The following is a 6,682-nucleotide window of genomic DNA, read 5'->3' on the forward strand; positions in this document are numbered from 1 at the left end:
AGCTGGCCCAGGTGGGAAGGCAAAAACCAAAGGTACAAGGCTGTGTGCCAAGGAAAAATGTACAGCACCTGGTCCAATGCGTTTTCCTTTCATCGCACCCACTGGTTGCAGGCACCTCATGTTTCCTCGTTCTAGTTCGTGGACAGTAGCAGCACCGTGCTGCTGCTGGCTGCTGCTGCGTGCTGCTGCGAGCAGGGGTCAAGATCCAGGCAACCCACTGCCTCAGGAGGGCTGCAAGAAGACTCTGACGCTGTGTCGTGAAACAGCCGAGGGAGATGCTAGAGGAAAGTACCTAACGATGACCAGCATCAACGTATCAACGTGTCAAGCCGCACCGGAGCTCAATCATTTGAAACAAGCCCACAGTGATTTAATGGTTCAGTTAGAAATGGATCACACTTAAACTACAACAATTTAAGGAAGAGTATTTCTCAAATGTGTGGAATAAATATCTTGACTGCTACTCTGATTAAACCTTTAATTCGTGGACAGGAAATTAACTCAGCCTTACAGAACCTTCACTGAGGTGACCAATCTTATCTTTCCCATCAACCAATTGAAGAAATCTGACTTTGTTTAATGTTTACTGTTTGCTTATGATTCTACTGCATGCCACCAAAATTAATCTCAATACAATAATAAATAAAAAAATGTTTAAAAAGGAAATGCGTGGGTCACCCTATTGACAAAGGTGACCAATGCATTTCTTGGTGGCTGTGCAAGCGTGCACATTATGTGCAGTTTAGCCCACTTGCATATATCACTCTAGGGCCCCTATGATTTTACTTCATATGCCCCCAAAGGACCCATCATGATGAAATGCATGGCAGAGAAAAAAGCATTTCTATCCCTGTTTGAGTGATAGAAATGCAAGTGTGACAGCAGTGGTTCACAACCATGCTGTTCCACTTGAAAATAGATGCACAAAAGAGTCAGGAATTAACCTTTCTTTCATTGCACATTCCACTATTCCTGGTCGAAACAGGCATAAGGGTCTATGTTTGTTTTTAAGCACTTTTTTATTGTGCTTTTGAAAGGCGCTTTCCATTTGCAAATGTGCACGTTAAAATTAACAGAGCCACCCCTGATTTGTGCAAATAATGGCCAAATGTCCTTTGTGAAGTGGAAACATTTTCTGCACAAGTGATACGATGCTCTAATAGTGCTCATCAATTGTACCAAAAGACTCTGGAGAGTCTGCCCCTGATGTTATGTTTTAAGCTGAGATGCCTTACTGCTTCAACTCTTTCTCGCCCCTTTCTCTGTGATTTTGTTGGTGGCTTTTGTATGTCTCATGTCTTTGATCCATGGTACAAGCATTCAATCTGTGAATCAAAATAAAACATATTTAAAATAGCAATTCGTATAAAATGCATAATCGCCACAGAAGGTATATTTTCCATTTCAATTTAATATGAATAAAGAAAACAACCTATTGGCAGGAGTTTGTGAAGGGTATCTAAAGATTTAGAGGTAGCCGGGTCATTATATTTCATCCTTTCAGGGAGTTTGTTTTCGTTTGGGACACAATATAACCAGTAATGCAAGAACCAAATTACTGTTCCTGGAATTTGATGTGAAGGGGTTCAGGTGAAGACAGAGGGGCAAAGGCCCCTGATCCCACATATGATGATGACATGGATGGATTTAAATTGGAAAGTAACCATTAGAATAGATATGAAAGGGAGATTGTAGTACTTCGTGTTGGGCAACTGTTGACATTTTACTAGATTATAGGGGGGTTTCCCGGGATACCTTGCGGTTTGGTGGTTTTGAAAAAAGTAGAATTTCCATGCTGTTTGCGTTTCTAGTGAAAGGTGCAGGTTTTATTCAGAAATTGTGGTGTGGGCTCATGGTCCCATTTGTGGTCAGCTGACCAACAAACCGTGAGGTATCCAGGAAAAAAAACCCTATCGTACTATAAGGAGGTATGGGATTCACCTCAAAACACATCCTGTGACCTTGCACTAACAACAAGGGCATCACAATAATAGACAGAGCTTAGCAAGGACGGTTCCAATCCCAGGGCCCAGTTTTCGTTCTTATTTTATTAGATTGTAATAGCCCCTTAATCTCTAAAATGGCAGGCAGCTCTCTGTTCAGCTAAGAGGGGGATAAATAAGAAACTCTTAAGAGTGTCACGCAAGTCATTCAGTAATACTTCATTTGGCTTCGGCAATTTACAACAATAAATACAATAAATACAAGATAAATACGATAAATTACAACTACATGAAATGTGCGCCAGTTAAAATTGTACAGATAGCTGAGGGTCATTACATTTTTATCACGCATAGAAGACGGCATTATAAATCCTTACCCACACGTTTAAAAGAGGCACTAACATATTCACCCCGATCAGATCAAAAACAGCTCTATGTACACAAGACAAACTTCATAGCCTCCACGACTGATCGACAACGCAACCACCGTTTCCTTAAATCCAACAGCGTCTTACAAATTAGCCTTAAATCCTTGATGGCCCCACTCTAGCAAGAGCAGTGCTTGTTCTTGAAAAGGCAAGACATTCGCCCTTGAATGGTAAAATATTTAGTCACACCATGCCAACTACACGCCCATGGGCTGGGGATCGAATTTGCTAATATGCTCAAATTCCAAAACCCTGGCTTTCTTTTTGAGCTGTTGTTTGTGAATTGCGCATGTCTTGAGCTGCGTGATTTATAGACCACATTTTTTGCACATGGAGGCCCTAATATTGAACCAGGGATGGACTGCCAGGGTAGCTTTTAACATCATTTCCCACATAGCATTGCTAATGTTTGGGTTTTCCAATGAACCTGAGAATCATTTCTGGCAGTATTCCAGGACCCTTAACTCTTCCTGCACACTAATACATGGGCCACTGATTTCCAGATGTAAAGCCGCCCTGGGAGCACTCGGACCCAAGCCCAGTAGCTTCCTGAAGAACACATGTACAGTCCAGGGCACCACAGTTCACACTTCCCCAAATGTCACTGCTATAAAGGACAGCTGAATACACAAGAGTGTGGAACATGTCTAGCTATAGAGCTTAGCGTGCTCCGGTGTCGATCAAGAACTCAGTGAATGACCACCCGGCAGGGCTGTCAGAAGATGTAGTGAGGCCCGGGGCAAAACATTTGGTGAGGCCCCCTTACAATTTTTTGCACTCGGCCAGCGGCGGCACATCTGCAAACAGGAGTCTCGAGAAATCTAACCTTGAGTTTGTGTGCAGGATCCCAAATATGGTTTATTACTACAACTCCAAATCAACTACAGCAAATTTAGATTTCTCTACTGATGAAAGATTCATGCCAGACTAACTTTTTTATCATATGAATATATATATATATAAGATGGCATCAGCTCTCCACTGCGCCACCTCCAATTCTCTGAGGGTCAGTCACTTTTCCAAGCAAAGAGTTGAGGGCAGATCTTTCTTCGGCTGGGGCCTCCCTCTGGAAACAGCCTCCCTGCCTCGCTGAAACTTGAGGAGTACCATCTCCGGTTCCGGAAGCACCTCAAGACCTGTCTCTTTGCTTCTGCTTTCTCTCTTCCTCTCCCTTGCTGATCACCTGCCTGATCCATACACTGGTCACCTGGTCAAGCTCTGAATTCTGGGCCCAGGTCCCTGCCTGTCCTGTTGCAATCCTGCACTGCCGCTTGGCTCCCCTGTACTTGTGGTCTGTATCTGTATCCCTACAGTCCCTCTCTTGCTCTTATTCTCCACCCGTTTGGCTGCACTTATGAGTACCCACACTTGCCACCCGTTGGCTGCACTCTTGTTTCTCCTTTGTTACTGCACTTCTGCATCCTATCCCACCCTCGGCACTTCTCCCCCCCCCCCTGCTCTTGTGCGATCTGAATGACACAGGGCCTAGTAAGGTCTGTGTTTGTCCTACTCCTTTGTTTCCCCCTCCTTGCCTTGTTGCGCCTAGAAACACTTGTGTACAGACATGTTATAAATGCCATATGATATCATTAAGGAGCACCCTGCCCCAGTGTGCGCATTAAAACACACATCATACATAGTGACAATTGATGTACAGTGGAGGCTGGTACATATCTGAACTTAAGAGGCTTAAATGTTTGTGCCAATTAGGCAGGATCAACAGAGCACAGTGAGGGAGCCCAAACCAAACAAGGGTTGCTTGAGGGGGGTTCTCATTCCCAAGAAAATGTTTGAAACATTGGGTTAAAAATTATGCATTTTACAGCACTTTCTTTGCAAAATTGGGTAGAAATCCATACAGTTTGCAATTGGTTTTGTATTGAAGCACATGGAAATTCCCAATAGTTGCAAATCACAAATTGTGCATAGGAACATTTTCCAATACATTTCATGCCGCCTTTCCATGCGAGATATGCTAGTATAAAAATATATTCATGCTGGTTGTTCTAATTATGTCGATGCAGGCTGCATCAATATATGCCATTATTACCATGTACGGACTCCCAGCCAGTAAAAATGCCATGCCACAGAAAGTATATCCAGGCTGACTGTGTACCATAAGTGTTATTACTGGCTAGATTGGCCTACATTCAATGTGGGCCAATTTAGCCAAGTAGTATGTTTACTTTACCCTTGATGCAAAGTCCTGTGCATCAAGGGTAAAGCATAAAGAGCACTGGCAATGCTAACAGTTTGGGCATTCGTGTAGGCATGGGAAAGGCACTTCTGTATTGGTATTAGCTGGTCATTGATAGTGCCAGTGCAAAATAGTTTGAGTACCTGAGCAGCTAATAGCAGTGCCTGGTAAATGCCTAATACTTATACACAAGCCAAAACTGTTGGCGTTGCCAATGCTTTTTAAAAAAAGAACTTCAGTGAAAGGCACACAGAGTGTTTTCAAATTGAGTGGCCAAAGGCAGACCTGACATTTTTATTACACCAGTTACGTGTTTACAACTCCAGTGAAGTCATGAATTCTCAGAAGACTCCGTTGAGGAAACACTTGCAGGCACATTGAGAGCAACGTTTGATGGCAAGGCATGTTTAAAGCTAGCTCAAAGAGTTCCAGTGAGAAGGTGTTTTGGGTGGGCAGGAACTGGGTGAGAATTACCATAGGGATTAGCATGGCCATGAGGAGTCATTTCACTGTTAGCAACTGCATTCATATGCATACATATTTAGGTAATTGAAATCGTGATGTGGGGTTAGCACTTGCATGCTAGGCGAGTGATTAGAAGGGAAGTGGTGACATGAGATATCTCATTCTCACAGCAGTCCTTAAGTGTGACGTTTCAGAAATGAAGGCAAGAGGCTTGTAACATTGAAACTTTACCAGAATAGTCTCATTCGAAATGTGGAAAGATGTTAGGTGCCCCCACACAAGGAAGTTTGCCCCTTTCTCACAGCCTCGGACATTAGTTAGCGCCTCTCCCAACATTTGAAGTGTTAGTCCCCTTTCCCCCCTGACATTTTAGCCTAGGTGCACCTCTGATGCCATGAACCCACCCCTTAATGAAGTGGCCCCCAGGGCGGCTACATTTAGGGGTGGTGCTGAACACACACTCACAAAAAAAAGACTTTCACCCATGCATTCATCCACCAGTTACACAACTCCATACATGCATGTATACATAAAACCAAACACAGCATTGACACAAACACCAACATGGGCACATCCATTCATACATATATACATACTGATTTAATTGAAATACACATACACTTTTAATTTAAAATAAAAAACTCTTACCTTACCTCCATGCACCCTTAAAAAGCATCCACACAGCCGACACGTAGACATGCTGCCTGACAAGAGAGAACTCCTCTCCCATCAGTCAGCATAATCACGCTGAGCAACGTGAACACACTGACCGACAAGAGAGAACTCCTCTCCCATCAGTCAGCGTGATCACGCTGAGCAACGTGAACACACTGACTGACTGACAAGAGAGAACTCCTCTCCAATCAGTCAGTGTGATCACACTGACAACATGAACACACTGACAGGAGAGGAGCCCTCTCCTGTCAGTCAGTGTGGTCATGCTGAGCAATGTGAACACACTGACTGACAAGAGAGAACTCCTCTCCCATCAGTCACTGACTGACGAGAGAGAACTCCTCTCCCATCAGTCAGTGTGGTCACGCTAAGCAACGTGAACACACTGACTGACAAGAGAGAACTCCTCTCCCATCAGTCAGCGTGATCACGGTGACAGCGTGAACACACTGACTGACAAGAGAGTACTCCTCCCCTGTCAGTCAGCGTGGTCATGCTGAGCAACGTGAACACACTGACTGACAAGAGAGAACTCCTCTCCCATCAGTCAGCATGATCACGCTGACAACATGAACACACTGACTGACAGGAGAGGCGACCTCTCCTGTCAGTCAGTGTGGTCATGCTGAGCAATGTGAACACACTGACTGACAAGAGAGAACTCCTCTCCCATCAGTCAGCGTGATCACGCTGACAACATGAACACACTGACTGACAGGAGAGGAGTCCTCTCCTGTCAGTCAGTGTGGTCATGCTGAGCAATGTGAACACACTGACTGACGAGAGAACTCTCCCATCAGTCAGCGTGGTCACACTGAGCAACGTGAACACATGACTGACAGGCGATGAGTCCTCTCCTGTCAGTCAGCGTGGTCATGCTGAGCAACGTGAACACACTGACTGACAAGAGAGAACTCCTCTCCTGTCAGTCAGCGTGATCACGCTGACATTATGAACACACTGACTGACAGGAG

General features: G+C 44.4%; 1 long non-coding RNA gene across 1 annotated transcript in view; it reads right to left on the bottom strand.

The window, feature by feature from the left end:
• Positions 1-252, bottom strand: part of LOC138467106 (uncharacterized) — a 280,174-nt gene extending 279,922 nt beyond the window's left edge. Inside the window, exon 1 of the long non-coding RNA XR_011268038.1 lies at positions 69-252. This is a non-coding gene — a long non-coding RNA (uncharacterized lncRNA). The remainder of the gene's footprint in view (positions 1-68) is intronic.
• Positions 253-6,682: the final 6,430 nt, after the last annotated feature.

The sequence above is a fragment of the Ambystoma mexicanum genome, chromosome 4q (genome assembly GCF_040938575.1).
Source record: "Ambystoma mexicanum isolate Mex_15411 chromosome 4q, UKY_AmexF1_1, whole genome shotgun sequence".
NCBI lineage: Eukaryota > Metazoa > Chordata > Amphibia > Caudata > Ambystomatidae > Ambystoma > Ambystoma mexicanum.